Raw genomic sequence first — 17,410 nt, 5'->3', positions numbered from 1 at the left:
CCAGAGTGCTATCCGCATCAAAGCCATCACCCCCTGAGGCTAGCACCTCATATACACAGGTTCTAGCCAGGGCAGCGGCATTTCACAACGTGGCCATGCACACCGAATCTCTGGAGGACGACTTCCTATTTAACACATTGTCCTCAACTCACGCCACATACCAGAGTCTACCCATGCTTCCTGGCATGCTAAAGCATGCGCAGCAAATCTTCCAGGAACTCGTTAAGGGAAGAGCTATAACCCCAAGAGTAGAGAAGAAATATAAGCCACCACCCTCAGACCCCATTTTTATTACACAACAGCTACCCCCAGATTACGTAGTGGTCAGCGCAGCAAGAAAAAGGGCTAATTCACAGCCCTCTGGAGACGCACCCCCTCCAGATAAATAAAGTATAAAATTTGATGCTGCAGGTAAAAGGGTGGTGTCACAGGCAGCCAATCAGTGGCATATAGCCAATTTGCAGGCCCTACTAGCCAGATATGACAGGGCTCACTGGGATGAGATAAAGGACATTATTCAGTATCTCCCCAAGGACCAACAGAAGAAAGCCCAGCAGGTAGTAAAGGGGGGCCAAGCAATCACAAATAACTAAATAAGGTCGGTGCTAGACTCCGCAGATACAGCCGCAAGAACTATTAAAACGGCTGTCACCATTAGACGACATGCATGGCTTAGGTCATCAGGATTTAAACCTGAAATCCAGCAGGCTGTCCTCAACATGCCTTTTAACCAACAACAATTATTCGGCACACAAGTTGACACAGCCATCGACAAAATGAAAAAAAGGCGCCAACACTTCCAAAGCTATGGCTCATTTCGAAAGCCTCAATATAGGGGAGGCTTCAGACCCCAACCATCCGAGCCATCTGCCTCACAAGCCAAACCCTCTTACCAGACGCAATACCAGAGAGGGGGGTTTCAGGGATCCTACAGAGGACAATTCCCGAGATCTAGATGAAAATACCAATCCTCAAAATAACCCACTAATACCAAACAGTGACTTTACCACCACCTTCCCTCACCACACTTCCCCTGTGGGAGGAAGACTGCAAAAGTTCCACACCCACTGGTTACCCATCACAACAGACAATTGGGTATTATCCATTATCCAACATGGTTACTGCATAGAGTTCACACAAACTCCTCCAGACATTCCCCCAAAAACGCACAAACTTCCATCTCAACACATTTCAATGTTGCAAACAGAAGTACAGGCACTATTACTCAAACAAGCCATAGAACTCGTGCCACGTCATCAAAAAGGAACAGGGGTTTACTCCCTGTAATTCCTCATTCCCAAAAAGGACAAAACATTAAGACCAATATTAGATCTCAGGACTCTCAATTTCTACATCCGATCACAACACTTTCACATGGTAACACTACAAGATGTAGTCCCACTGCTACAAAAACAAGATTTTATGGCAACACTGGATCTAAAAGATGCGTATTTTCACATACCCATCCATCCAGCTCACAGAAAATATCTCAGATTTGTAATACAGGGAAAACATTACCAGTTCAAAGTGTTACCTTTCGGGATAACAACAGCTCCCAGAGTATTTACAAAATGCCTTGCCGTAGTCGCAGCATACATAAGGAGACAACATATACATGTCTTCCCATATCTTGACAACTGGCTAATAAAAGCCAACACTCAAAAACAGTGCCAATATCACACACGTTATGTAATAAACACCATACACGCACTAGGGTTCTCAATAAATTACCAAGAATCAGACCTACAACCAGCGCAAATTCAGCAGTACTTAGGGGCCACATTAAACACCCAAAAAGCACTTGCAAGCCCAAGTCCACAAAGAGTGCAATCGTTCCACACCATATTGCCAAAAATCCAGCCAAACCAACAGTATACTGTCAGATTTGTCATGAAACTGTTGGGTATGATGGCATCATGCATCGCCATTGTCCCAAACGCAAGATTACACATGCAGCCTTTACAACAGTGCCTTGCAAAGCAATGGTCGCAGGCACATGGTCATCTCCAAGATCTAGTGTTGATAGACCGCCAAACATACATTTCGCTTTAGTGGTGGAATCCCACAAATTTAAACAAAGGGCGGCCATTTCAAGACCCTGTGCTTCACGCCATTCTTACAACAGATGCATAAATGATTGGATGGGGAGCACACTTCAACAATCACATTTTTCAGGGACAATGGGACAACAAACAAAAACAACTTCACATAAATCACTTAGAATTGCGTCAAAACAAACTCAAACTCATACTTATAGCACCAACGTGGGCACGTCAACCATGGTACACCACATTTCTAGACCTGTCAATAGTACCACACATCAAACTCCCAAACAGACCGAACCTGTTGACACAAAACAAACAACAGATCAGACACCCCAATCCGGCAATGCTCAATTTGGCAATCTGGCTCCTGAAATCTTAGAGTTTGGATTTCTACATCTTCCACCAGAATGTATGGAAGTGATTAAACAGGCAAGAAAACCTACCACCAGACAGTGTTATGCAAACAAATGGAAAAGATTTGTTTTCTACTGCCAAGCAAAACACATAACACCCTTAGACGCAACCATACAAGACATTGTAGGTTATTTACTCCTTCTACAAAAAGCAAATTTTGCTTTTTCATCCATTAAGATGCATCTCTCAGCAATTTCTGCTTATTTGCAAAATAAACAAACCAAATCTCTATTTAGAGCGCCTGTCATCAAAGCTTTCATGGAGGGTCTAAAACGCATCATACCTCCAAGAACGCCAACAGTACCTTCATGGAATCTTAACATTGAACTCACACGACTCATGGGTCCACCCTTTGAACCCATGCACTCCTGTCAGATTCAATTCCTAACTTGGAAAGTAGCATTTCTAGTGCCAATCACTTCATTACGAAGAGTTAGTGAAATACAAGCATTCACCATTGAACAACCCTTTATACAAGTACACAAACATAAGGTTGTACTTGCACAAACCTTAAATTTCTACCTAAAGTCATCTCACCATTTCATTTAAATCAAACAGTGGAACTTCCAGTCTTCTTCCCACAGCCAGACTCAGTGGCAGAAAGAGCACTACATACATTAGATATTAAGAGAGCTTTAATGTATTACATCTACAGAACAAAGTCATTTAGGAAAACTAAACAGTTGTTTGTCGCATTCCAAAAACCCCATACTGGTAATCCTATATCAAAACAAGGCATAGCCAGATGGATAGTGAAATGTATCCAAACTTGTTACCTAAAAGCTAAAAGACAGCTGTTAATAATGCCAAAAGGACATTCCACTAGGAAAAAAGGAGCAACAAAGGCATTTCTAGGAAATATACCAATGACAGAAATCTGTAAAGCAGCCACTTGGTCAACACCTCATACATTTACCAAGCATTACTGTGTAGATGTGTTAGCAACACAACAAGCCACAGTAGGAGAAGCTGAACTAAGAACACTATTCCAACCTTAGGGGAGGAGAACTGCTTTGTAGTCTATGCATAGCATGTGTATCTGCAGCTACACATGCCATCGAACGGAAAATGTCACTTACCCAGTGTACATCTGTTCGTGGCATGTGCCGCTGCAGATTCACATGCGCCTTCCCTCCTCCCCGGGAGCCTGTAGCCATTTAAGTTACATTTAAATTTGTACATATGTATATACATCTCTATTCCATTGCATGTACATCTCTTTCTTTACACTCTATCACTCCTACCTTACCCTTTGAGGCAAAACAATCTAAGATGGAATCGATACCCATGCGCAATGGAACCGAAAAGGAGGAGTCACTCGGTCCTGTGACTCGAAAAGACTTCTTCGAAGAAAAACAACTTGTAACACTCTGAGCCCAACACTAGATGGCAGGACCTGTGCATAGCATGTGAATTTGCAGCGGAACATGCCACGAACAGATGTACGTGACATTTTCCATATATATATTTTTTCTTCATTTTATGTAATAAATAAAAATACAAGATTTACAACCATGCTTTTAATATAGTCCTATTGATGTTTTCTGCACGTTTGAACTTGCAAGTTGTGGGGCATGGTCTGGCATCAGGGAAGAAGGCTGCATAGTCGAGCAGCTCCTTAGCGGCACCTTAAGGGCCTGTTAAAATCCATTGCATTAATGTGGACCAGAGGTAGGGGAAAGTATTGTTGGGAGTCGAGGGCCCCCCGAGGCCCAAAACAAAGAGAAATGGGACGCAACAGATGGCAATCCAGGGCCGGGGAGACGGAGCAACCTGCAGCCGGGAGAAAACAAAATGGCGGGTAGAAAGAACAAGCAAGGCCGGGAGTGGAGTCTTTGAGGTGCGTGGTCCCCCCGATTAAGATCAGCAACATGAAAAGCCAGGTGGGCATCGGAGGTAGTGTCGTGGACCTAGGAAGGGTCGGAAGCGGTGGGACGCGGCCCTGACACCTCCGCGTGGCCTGTGCAACAGCGGGGAAAACATGAAAAAGCGCTGCAGGGCACGGAGGGCACCAAGTAAGCGGGACGAGCAGGGGAACCTGAGCCACACCGCTGGTGGACCTGAGTGCCCACAGTGGTCAGTGGGCAACAGCAGTAGAGAGGAGACCAGCGCAAAGAGAGAACTGTGGGGGAAGTCGTCCAACTTGGGGGCTGCAGAGAGGGACAATATAGGCCCAAGAACATTACAGGGGCAGAACAGCCCTCAGTGGAAACAGGAGAGGCCCAGGGCAATGAAGCCTGTGAAACCAGCGACAGTATGGACTGGAAAGCTCCCCTATGCAGGGAAGGACTGGCAGTGAAGAAAGGCCAGTGATCCTAACAGTAAGCACCCCATTGGAGACAACCAGAGGCCCTGGAGCAGAGGGGGGGCAGTTTCAACACTCGGGGGCCCTAAGGGGACTCGACCCACATCGACCAGCGTAACAGCTCACCTCAAAGAGACCAAGAGAGCGCGCCTAAAAGGGGCCTGATGAAATGGGGTGCAACCGAGGCACCCAAGCAATGCAAACAAATAGTTTGGAAAAGTACACGGTTCAGCTTGCGACAACGGGATCGGTGAGGACTGCACCGACTACAGGGGGAAGCCCAGGGAGTGGAGACCCTTCGCTGCGGGAAATCATGGATGCCATACAAGCGCTAAGGAACAACATTGAGCTGAAAATCTATGTGGTGACACTGGATGTTAACGTACTGCGTACAGACCTTTGCAAGGTCACGGACAAGGTCACCATGGCAGAAGCCCATTTCAGCGGGCTCCAGGCCGTAAACAAAGACTAGAAAAGCAAGTACAAAACCTGACAAAGAAACAGACCAAGATGGAGGCGAAGTTGGAGGACCAAGAGGGTAGGGCCCCTCTCAACAACATCAAGATCACTGGAGTCCCGGAAGGGGCAGAAGGGCACTGTACAGAACTGTTTGTAGAAGACCTTATCCTGAATAAATTGGGTCCCAAACACCTTTCTAACTACTTCACAATCGAAAGAGCACATAGAGTGCCGACACGATCACCTTTGGTGGGAGCCCCCCCCCGAACAATAAGCTAGAGTGTTCAACTTCAGAGACCGCAACACAAGTCTTTAGACAACCAGAGCAATGGGCGATCTGAAATGCGAAAACGCATTGATCTGTTTCTTTCCGGACATCACCCTTCAGGTCCAGAGGCAGAGACGCCATTTCAAGGAGGTCAAACGGGCCCTTCGGGCCAGGGACATAAAATACATGATGATCTTCCCGGCCAAACTAAAGATAGTGCAAGATGGGAGGTCCAGGTTCTTCCAGTCTCCAGAGGAAACAAGCGACTGGCTGGAGGGCTGGTGCAAGATGGAACGGCACGGCCCTGTTGCCCATGAGCGTCAAGAGAGAGAGGGACTCCAAGACACCCCCAGACAAGTCCAGTCCAGTATAGAACACCAGGGCAGTCTAAATGCACGGGGAATCGATCCATCGTCTACCCCATAGGGAGCATCAGACTGAGGGGTCTGGACTTGAGCCAAGCAATAGGAGGAGAGTTGGGTTGAGCCTGAGGCGGGGCATCGGCCTGGGACCTCAGGGCGAAACCAAATGTAGAACCCTGCCATCAGTCTGGTTATACAGCAGTTAATGAACAGGGTCAGATAAGAGCCAGAGACTTATGGCTGGCCATCTGCTATGGTTTGCAGACCGCACCTACGAATTGATTTGAAGGGTTTGGGGTGACAGGCACTCTGCCAAATTGTGGAGCGGGTGTTGGGGTCCTGTGGGGGCAGGGCAGCAGGGAGGGAGGGGGGTTGTGGGGAGGGAAGTTCAACAGGGGCAGCCTACAAGTTTAAATGTTCGAAGCATGCATACAAAAGCTGAGATCGGGAAGATGGGGCTCCCAGAGGGCACCCAACCGCAGAGGCAGAGAGCCGATGACTGGGGAGAGCATAATATAGCGACCAACCCAGCTGCATACAATGGCTTGTAGTTCGTATAATGGACTCAGCATCTTGTCTTGGAATGTCAATGGGTGGGGGAGTAAAATTAAGAGGACGATAGTTCTATAACACCTCAGGCGAACGGCGCCAGATGTAGTCTTGTTGCAGGAGACCCACCTTAGAGGGAACAATTACAAGGCTCTAAACAGATTTGGATACACTCTGGTGGTTCACACACGATACTCCTTAGATGCCAGGGGGGTGGGCATCCTGCTTAGGAAGACACTTCCATTCACACTAGTACGCTCCTGGGCAGATCCCATGGGCCGATTTGCCGTAATTACAGGACAGTGAGAGGGGCTCACACTAAATATATGCTCAGTATACCTCCCACCGCGCCTGCATGGGGTGATGTTTCCGGAAATGGGAACTCAGATGCTGGAGCTGCCAGCTGGGACCCTCATCATGGGGAGGGACATTAATACGGTGACAGACACCGAGGCGGACAGAGAGACTAGGTCCCCCACCCCCTGTGAAGGAGGACCACTGAGATAGTTTGTAGAAGCGGTGGGACTGGTGGACATCTGGAGGACGCTACACCCACAAGAGAGGGCATATAAACAACCTACTCTGCCCCACACAGCAGTTATTCCAGGATAGACCACATGTACACCCATAGTCATCACATAGGTCACTTTGGGGAGGCCAGGCATGGCGAGGAATCTATGACCACTCACCTGTGGTGATAACACTAAAGGGACAGCAACATGACTATGTCACGATACCCGGAATACATCCATGGTACTTGAGGGGCCCTGTAATTCGGGAACAGATACAGGAAGGGATGGACCTCTACTTTAAAGAAAACGTGGAGTTGGCCTCCTCTAGATGCGTGTTATGGGAGGCGTTTAAGGCATTCCTTCGCGGACAGGCCCAAGCACTGATACGGGGTAAGAAAAATGAGAACAAGTTACATATCGAAGCTCAGGAGAGGGAAGTAGGAGCGCTAGAGGCTCAGCTACCTGGTAACACGGCAGAAGAGCTCCGCCAGCATTTAATAGCGAAGCAAACTAAATTACTTGCGCTAATTACTTGCGCTGGCAGAGGACGAGGCCAGGAAATATGCCCAGGTGACACATAGAAGGTTATATGATATTGGGTATAAGGCAGGCAAACTGCTAGCATGGCTAGACAACAGAGACCAAAAAACCAAAAGAGGTATGTGAAATCCAGTATGTGGGTCCAGACGGTTGTGGGTCCAGACGGTTGAGCCCAGAAATAGCCGAGGCTTTCACCTGCTACTATGTGAAGCTTTACTCCAGAAAGACCCTTATGACAGATGAAGACTGTGACGATTTGCTTAAAGACATGGCCCTGGTATCCCTCACAGAGGTAGAAAGGGAGTCACTGGAGGAAGAGCTGATGGCTGAGGAGATAGGACAGGCAATTGGAGCCCTACAGGCGGGAAAGGCAGCATGCCCAAATGGGCTCCCAGTGGAGCTCTACAAGGGGCTGAAAAGCCGGGTGGCCCCACACCTAACAAAAATTTATCATGAGGCACTAAATATGCAGAAACTGCTGGAAGATCAGAGAAAAGCAACTATAGTGGTCATTCCTAAGGAAAGGAAGCCTGCAGCACAGTGCGTGTCATATAGGCCCATATCCCTACTGAACGTGGAGGCGAAGGTACTGGCCAAGGTGCTGGCTACCAAGCTGTAAACGGTGATCTCCTCCTTTGTACATCCTGATCAATCAGGATTTATGTACCGGAGAAGCACCCTGCTTAGCATCCGTCGACTGTACAGAGTACTCCACGTGACATAGTCGCTGGGGGGCACCCAGGCAGCCTTGTTGGCCCTAGACACCAGGAATGCATTCAACAGTCTAGAGTGGGGATATATGTATGCCACACTTTATAGACTGGGACTGGGACCGCAGTTTTGGCCTGCGTTAGGCTGCTTTACCAGAAACTGCTGGCAAAGGTGAGAGTATATGGCGTGAATTCCCGCACTTTTGAACTGCAGAGGGGTATGAGGCAGGGATGCCCGCTCTCCCCTATGCTATTTGCATTGGTCCTAGAACCGCTTGCAGCCTGAATCCGGCATGACCCTTTGGTCCGGGGAATCCTGGGTGGGGGGGAGTGGGACGAGCGTATCTCTCTATACGCGGATGACATTGTACTATACGTCACAGATCCGTCTCTCTCCTTAGACAGGCTATTACTAATCTTCTGCACCTTTGGAGATGACTCCGGGTATAACATTAACTGGGACAAATCTCTGTTGTACCCCCTAGCGGGGGGAGTTCCGATGCCCCCCCCCCCCCAGGTACACATTCCTGTGGCACGTGACGACTTTAAATACCTGGGGATATACATTACCAGAGACCCTCAAGAATTCCTTCGAGCAAACTTGACCCCCACAGGTGGACAGGCTAGAGAGAGGTGTAGACCATTGGCAACAACTACCATTGACACTAATGTGTAGGGCAGACTCGTACAAGATGATGACAATGCCCCATCTGCTATACGTGTTTCAGAACATCCCGGTGGCGATCCCCAAGGTTGCTGTTGTTGGGAGCGGGTGGATCCCCGTACAGCGCTGAGGAAGCTTCAGAGGGGGTCTGTGAGGGAGGACTGGCCTGACGCCCAGATGTACTAATGGGCAACCTTGCTAGTGGTGATCAATGAATGGGCCTTCACAGGACCCGAGGAGCCAGCTTATAGGGTCGATAGGGCAGCAATGGGTGCCTCGGGCTATGCGAAAGTCCTATTCAGCCGGCGGAAGGCCCGGGATCTACGGACTCAGACCCTAACTGTGGTGCGAGCATGGAGAGAGGCAAGTCACTACCTGGGGGAGGGGTTGCTGTCGGCTCGTGCCCCACTCTGGACTGTTGACTTCCTGAAGGAAGTGAGTGCGCTGCAGGGGTTCTCTAGATGGGCCTTGATTGGGATAGAACACCTGGGAGATGTGTGGAGAAACAATGCTATGATATCTTTTGAGGACCTACAGACTGAGTTTGCCTTACAGGTTGCGGAAAGATAGAGATAATTGGGACTGCGTCATGTGATGCGTAGCCACATACATATGGGGGAGCAAATCCAAGACACAAAGCTACTTGAAGACAGGATCCTCACAGAACCGCTGCCGGAACAGGCAACACAATAATTTATAGGAAACTGTCAAATAACTCCCCCAATCCAAACGAATGACTGCGGGTGGTGTGGGAGGAGGATGTAGGTTCCGTGGATGAGGATGAATGGGCCGACGTGTTGAAAAGTGCTAGAGAAATTGCAATTCGGACCCGCTTTTGATTGGTGCAGCTTCGGATACTGCACAGGTCCTATCTCCCCAGGGCATCTCTCGCCAGGGTGCGATTGCAGCGGATGGGACGCACCCAGTCAGATCTCTGTGTGAGAGGGTGTGAGATGCCGGCGACATTCTACCACATACTATGGTCCTGCTCACAGATACAGATGTTTTAGAGGGAAGTGGTGGACGAGATGTCACAGTGGTGGGAGGCCCAGTCCCGATGGACCCTAGGTGGTGATTCTTATCGATCCCAGGAGAAACTGTGTGGAAAAAACCCCAAGTGGTATGGCTGAGGTTGGCAGTGGGAGTGGCTATGAGAAATGTGGCCAGGGCTTGGGGTGCTCCCCACCGCCCGAGGGCGGCTGATTGGGTGGCAGATATGGACTGGTGCTGTGGGTCCGAGCGAGTGGTCTACAAAAGTAGGGGCTGCCCAGCAAAATGGGACAAGATATGGGGACATTGGAACGCAACTCAGGGCACATGAGCAGGGTGGTTGAAATGGGGGTGGTCGTAAGGGAGGTAGAGATTTAACTTATCACCCTTGGTGGGAGGAAGAAAGGTAGAAGCGTGCTAGAAGGGATTCGTGGGCAAAAGACCTGGAAAAATTCTGTACTCCGTCACACCCGGTCACTAACTATCATGTCAAATTTCCGTTGTTTACATGTATTGTATGCCACGTGGTGTTCAAAAGATTTAAAAAAAAAAAAAACTTGCAAGTTGTGTTGGTATTTGTAAACCCTTGGAAATACTTATTGTTCCTTTATCCCTACATAGAGGTTATGTCTGAACTAGGAAGTATGATATGTGCTCATAATTAAAGACATATGTAGCCCAGCCCCTCTTCAACATGTCAGAAATATACTGTTATGTACAATATATAGTGAATTTCTGTACTTTATCTTTGCAATAAGGGCACAATTCCTGGCTAGTGCTAATGCAGGAAGGCTTTCACCATGGTGCATGGCTGCCTATATTGTGGTGGTGAATTTTTTTGTGCAGGAAATTATACCATCCTAGACAAATGCAATCATTAGAGACGTTCTCCTATTCTTTGTGTGCTGCAGAATGCAGCTGAAATAGAAAGAAGAAAAAATGGGGTTGATTAAAGACAAATAACAAAATAAGTTTAAAACAAAGTTGGTGTAGCAATCTGATGAATTTGTAGATTTCCAAAGCTAGGAATGCATATTATTCATGTGGCTTCAACAAATTAAAAGTCTGATGGATTTAGTAAAACACCACGTATGGGATTATGTAAACACTAGCACATATAATAATACACTTATAAATTCACTGATACACCAACTTTGTTTCTAATCCATACAGTGAAACAAGGATGCATATATTTAAATATGAAATTAAACTCCCAGGCATAGTTTGATACATATGATGACACACCCACGGTCACAGTTATGTATAGACTAATAATATACCTAGAGAAACACTAATGTAGGTGAGAAGATACCCAGGCATACATTGATACATACTATACTGTAGTGAAGCACACATTCATTCATAAGCTGAAACAATGAGTCAGACATTTTTTATTATATTGATATGGTATAATAGAAAATTGAGTCATATTTGATGAGAAGTTATACATTGTGGTATTTTTTCTTTTTAGAGATCTATTCCTGCATTACAAGACATACAGGAAATGCAAAGAAAATACAAGAAAAAAGATATTGAGGAAATTATATTACCTACCGGCAGATCAGAAAAACAAGTAAACATGCGGACAATGACACTAAAGAGAAAGGAGATGTTGGTAAGAGAATCAAAAACATTTTAAAAACTGGGGGAAATTGAAATGTTTGCAAAATGAAGACTACAAGAAGGACACTTTAAAATCAGTCACAGAAACTGAATAAAGTTGTCAGACTAGAACTAAGAATTCAAAGAAGGAAGCCAAAAGCTCAACCAGAAGGCAGCAACAATTCAAATAACTTAGAATAAGAATGTTTCGTGCCAGGGTAATTCAGAACATAATTAAAGATATGAAGAAATACAGAAGGAGAAGAGAAGTAGTTAAACAAAAAAATGTGTTGAGGTTGTAGTTGATAAGTCATTTGCGTTGAAGAGGAAGTTTTTCATTTTGATAATTAATAAAATTACCCAACACCATTAGATAAAATGGTGTTGGGTCTGAAAAGACGCAGCCAAAGAAAAAGAATTGTTAATAAAACTAATTAAAAAATAGTCTTTTTTGTGGTGAATGGAAAAACATGCCAAGTACAGAGCCTCTCTTTAACGAAGAATGCTATTTCCAAGAGAACACATAAGTAAATGCAGTTGATTCAACTGGTTGATGTTATGAGTTAAAGGATGGGAGTCCTGTTGAAAAACAGGAGATTGTTCCTAGAAATATGGAAGAGGTGATAGCTGAAGAGGTTCAGGGAAGGCGTAGACAGGGTCCTGCTTACACATGGAATTTTAGTAGTACTTGTAGCATTCGTCAGCAAACTATTGATTTATTACAAACTTTTCTATGCGACTTTCCATGTAGAAGTCTGAAGAGAAAAATAATTAATTTTGCAAGGATTAGATCCATGTAAATTAAGAAAGCATAGTAATTTACAAGGACATTCATTAGCATGTTTATCCAAGAAAGTGTGCCAAAGCACCTTTCATCACTTTAGAATGTTGCCAGTTCACCATTCAAAAATACAAAGTTTAGTTAGGAGACTTTACTATGGGAAGACTCAAACGTTATGTTTAGGAAAGATAAATAGAGTGCTTTTGCATGGTACCATACAAGAGGTAGAAAAAGTTTGTGAGGATGTGCAATTTAGGTTCTTTGGTCCTGAAGAAGATTCTAGGGAGAATGAGAAATTGGTAGAAGAGAGAGTCCAGGTATTGCTACTGAGAATATTGCACAAGAGATTATTAAGTTTAATACAACTTGTTCTGAAAAGCCAAACTATGTTTGCAATCTCTGTAGACGCACTCACTGTAAAAGCCAAACTCAAAATGTAGACATATTTTCCAAAACTGAAGGGGAAAACAGAGAAAAGTGGCAAGAATTTGCTGCTAACTTATTTGCAGAGGAGCGTTTTGACTTGTCCACACTGCAAGTTATATGTAAGTGCTGCTATGATAAGTTAGAGGATGAGAAAACACCAGCTAGAGCAGTGTATAACATGTTAGAACTTGTGACTATTCCGGATCAACTACAAGAGTTAAAGGTATATGAATTTTTCCTTATGAATCTGTCTCATCCATTTCAAGTGATTATATGACAGGAACCAAAAACAGGTAAAATGCACAGTAAAGACCTATTGAAAGGCCTTAAAGGAAGAGTAGTGTATTTGCCATTAGACTTCGGCAATGAAGACTCACTTATTATTGTGGTAAATGGTGTACCAACTAAGAATAAAACAATTAGGTAAGAGTTGGCTGATGTTAATAAAGTTAAACAAGCAACATTATAGCTGGTACAAAATAATGTTTATTCCAAAAATGTTGATGTTGAGCCTGATGTTCCAAATTGGACAAATAGAAAAAGTGGATCCATCCCAATCAAAAAAATCTATGTTCAATGCAGCATTCATCTATTACATACCAAAAAAGTAATTGATGATGCTGTTGATCTTATCCAAATGAAACTAGATAAAGGAGTGCCTGTGAGTGTGTGGAAAAAGAGTTCAGAGGCTCGCTGTTTCTCCCACTTATTTCCCAGGTATGAAGGCCGGCCCATATAAATACCAGTAGCTGAATACTGATCAACACAATTATATTTAGAGGATCCAAGATTCAAACAGTGTATTTCATACATATTTCACCTTCAATTTGAGAGTGACTTGTCTGGACTTTCGTATGCAGTGATTCACATTCTAAAAACAGGAGTTAATCTTCAAAATATGTCTTTGCGAGAGTTTGTTAACAAAGTACAAGAAAAAGATGAAAATTTAGACTACAAGCTGATTAATTTATTGGCAAGCCAACGTGGCACAAACACATAATTGTTCCGTAGTCATGGAGAACTGAAGTGTATGCTGAGAAACTTGGGACCACCAACCTGGGTTTTGACATTGAGTTGTGCAGAGTATGCATGGGATGACCTGATTCAGTTCTTGAAAGAAGCAAACTGCAACATAAACAATATCAGTTTAAAGACAGCAGGAGAACTGTGCTCATTAGAACCTGCTAATATTTGTAGATATTTCAACCACAGGTTCCAAGTTATGCTTGCTTTTATCTCCAACAAAAGCAATCCTCCTCTTAGAGAAGTAAGTGATTTCTTTTGGCAGAAAGAGTACCAGGCAAGGGGTGCTCCTCACATTCCCATGCTGCTATGGATAAAAGATGCACACAAATTTGGAGCAGGAAGTGATGAGTCTGTGTTGTCTTTTATAGAACAGTATGTCACATGTATCACATAAAAACACACTGGTGAAAAAGGTCTTGGAGAACAAGGGCCATGTATCAAAGGATTTTGCATTCGCAAACGGTGCAAATCGGTAAATTCCACGGTTTGCAAATGCAAAATCGCTTTTCATGATGTATGAAAGGCAATCGCAGTTTAATATTGAGGAATCACTAAAATAGCAATTCCTTAAAATTGCGACTAGATTTTGCAAATCGCAGAGAGATTCGATTCACAATTACCGAATGGCAATTCAATGTATCAAGCATTCGCAAATTGCGATTAGTCACACAATTGTTTTTTCCATGTGCAATTTACCACTAATTGAAATCAGGTGGTAAACAGGTGCCACCTATATAAAGAGGCCCAGAATGCATCAGCTCTTTTCAACAATGGCTGCACTCTATGTCATGGTGAGGAGGATGAGGATCCTGGCATGTATGAGGAGAGGGAGGAGGAGACAGGAGCACATTTTTAGAGTGTGCATTACCCTATTTGAACAGTAAGAGGAGGAGATTTTTGACAAGTACAGATTGAACTCTGCCATAATATTAGACGTAATAGCTGATTTACAACGCCTACTGCAGCGACACACACAAACACACAGAACCAATGCCTTACCCACTCATGTGCAGGTATTATGTTCCCTGCACCTCATAGCCTCAGGAAGCTATCGAGGGGTCATTGCAGCAGCTGGAGGTGTATGTCAAAGTGTGCTTTCACGCTCCATTAATGCATTCCTAAATGCAATGGTAACCAAAATCCATCTGCACATAAAATTCCCCAACAGCCCACAGGATTTGCAAAAAAACAAATATTTCTACCAGGAAGCCCAATTTCCACATGTCATTGGCTGCATTGATGGGACACATGTAGCAATCTGTCCACCATCTGCCACAGAGTATGTATATTGGAATAGGAAGAGTACACATACTATGAACATCCAGGTCATATCCAATGCCTCCTACATAATACCTGATCTTGTGGCCAGATACCCATGTAAAACATATGATTCGTACATCTTCAGGCACAGTGCAATACACACAAGACCTCTTGCAGGGAAGTTTGGCGAAGGATACCTACTTGGTAATGTACCAGCGAACAATGTTGCATAACGTCTATGTGATGTCACAGATAACAATAACTCATTTTACTCTCCTGTCATTCTAGGAGACAGCAGATATGCAGTGCATTCCTTCATCTTGATACCCTATCTCAATCCTGCCACACCAAGTGAAAGGAGATACAATGCAGCACACAGGAGGACACGTAGAGCAATTGAGAGGACCTTCGGCCTGCTGAAGAGTTGTTTCCAATGTCTGCACAAGAGTGGGGCGCACTGCAATACAGTCTGGAAACCACCTGCAAAATCGTGGCCACATGCGCAATGTTGCACAACATCGCAACAACAAGAGGCATACCAGTGGAACCCACAGAGCCAGACTCCGATGAGGATGACGACTCCTTGCCACCCTTTCACCCAGCAGACAGAGCCAGTGCAGCAGTGGGCAGGCAAAGACGTGCTGAGATTACGCGCAACTATTTCTGATGTAAGTAATGACAACACCACGTCTACTTTCATTTATTTCTGTAGGTATCACATTTATTGCCTTGACTTCAGGTAATATGTGTGAATAGGACATAGGTATACAAAATACACAATCAGGTCCCACTTAAAGTGTAACACTATTGACATCATAGTATCAATGCATTGCTACATGATATGTAAGTCCCCTGTACTTCTTCGCATTACTTTTTACGTCCATGCAATCCTCGTGCAACGTCCCAACTTCAGTGTGCCATTTCCACTTGCATGTTCAGAGCACGTCAGAGCACCAAAGCAGTTGAGGTAGTGAGCCGATTAACAGATCTGCTGAACCCATCCAGCCTGCCCATCAATTAGTGATGGCGCCTACGGTGGGTGACATGCTCCTGGTGCATTACTTTGCAGAGTCCCCTAATGGCATTTGTCATCTCCCTTACGTGTTCTGCTGTAGCCTGCTGTCCATCATGCAACTTGCACATGTTATTATTGAGAGACACCAACTGCCTGTGCATTGATCCCATGTTGTGATCAATAGACACCAATTTCCTGTGCACTGATCATGTGTTTACTTTGCAGGTGCTGCACTTTCAACATGGATGCCTCAGGGCAAAGAACAGTGATGGGCCCTCATCTTCCTCTTTGCACTGTCTGCCTTTTTCCAATGGCTCCTGAGGTGAGTAGACTGATGCTGGAACAGGGACTGCTGTCTGTCGGTGCTTCTAACCTCTGAAGGTGGTATGGCTACTTCTTCCTGCAATTCTTCTGAGTCCAGAGTAAACTGAGGGAGGGGTAGCACTCTTGCCCTGCGTCTAGTTGGTGCTTTTACGATGGACTGACTGGTGTTTGAATCTGACTGTGGATGACTTTTGTCATTCCCCCTTTTTCCACTTTCTGCTGCGTTAGGGCCTGGAACATCTGCAACTACAATGCGCAGCATGTCATTCATGATGTTCACAATGGATTTGTAATCTCACAATTACTTTCATGATAAACATTTCCCCTGGCATAGTGTCTCTAATTGTCTGTTGTGTTATTTCTCTGTTTGGTTTTAGACTATATTGCTATTTATGAAGTAGATGCACTTTTGGGGTATCGACTACCACTCCCATTAGGCATTGTTGTGTTGAATGGAATATGTGTTATGGATTACTTATCACTGTGCGTAGTGCCATTGCACTTTTCTAAGGGGTATTTGTACATGCACATATGGTGATTCAAATCATTACAGCCCTTACCTTTGCTGGTGCCGTGTGTGCCTGTGGTGTCAATGTCAGTGACACCATAACTGCTTCAGGCAGGGGTGTTGACTCCACCATGTCTTCCATGGGGGTGGACGGTGTCTGTTGGTCCTCCCCCAGTGCTCCTTGCCTCCTTCAGGCTGCTTGCTACCCTTTCTTTGGCACGTGATCGCAAGTCGGACCAGCTCTTGTGTATCTCCTTTATGAAACGCTTTGCAAAACCCACCCCGCATTTTTTTGGTCTGGATGTCAGTCCAGATTTTCCTCTTCTCACTTTCTGGGACCTGGAGTGAGTGTTTACCAAATAACTGGTCATGCTTCTTGACCACCTCTTCTGTGAGCACCTCCAATTCCTGCTCACTGAATTTCAGTTTTCTCTTTCTCTCTCCTTTGTCCTTCCCATTCCCATCAATGGCCATTGTTTTTTCTGGTCCTGGCTGACTCTCCTGAGCGCCTCCCTGCTGCTGTGCTAGGTCTCTCTTTCTGCTCCTGTGGCTCAGGCTTCTGGAAACAGCATGCACTGACTCACTTCCTGGTTGTGATGTCATCAAGCTGCTCCTGAATCCAGGGATTACAATTAGCGATTTCCAAATAC

The 17,410-nt window shown here is 45.1% G+C and overlaps 1 long non-coding RNA gene across 5 annotated transcripts in view; it reads left to right on the top strand.

Moving 5' to 3' along the window:
* The window catches only part of LOC138299907 (uncharacterized), a 770,123-nt gene that overhangs the window by 575,305 nt on the left and 177,408 nt on the right, over positions 1-17,410 (top strand). For all 5 annotated transcript variants that reach the window (XR_011204848.1, XR_011204850.1, XR_011204851.1 and 2 more), the window contains 3 exons: positions 11,290-11,433; positions 15,202-15,581; positions 16,154-16,250. This is a non-coding gene — a long non-coding RNA (uncharacterized lncRNA). The remainder of the gene's footprint in view (positions 1-11,289; positions 11,434-15,201; positions 15,582-16,153; positions 16,251-17,410) is intronic.

Source organism: Pleurodeles waltl, chromosome 6 (genome assembly GCF_031143425.1).
Source record: "Pleurodeles waltl isolate 20211129_DDA chromosome 6, aPleWal1.hap1.20221129, whole genome shotgun sequence".
In the NCBI taxonomy this organism is placed as follows: Eukaryota; Metazoa; Chordata; class Amphibia; order Caudata; family Salamandridae; genus Pleurodeles; species Pleurodeles waltl.
Note: the sequence above shows the minus strand (reverse complement) of the source record. Positions and strands in the feature narration are given on the sequence as shown.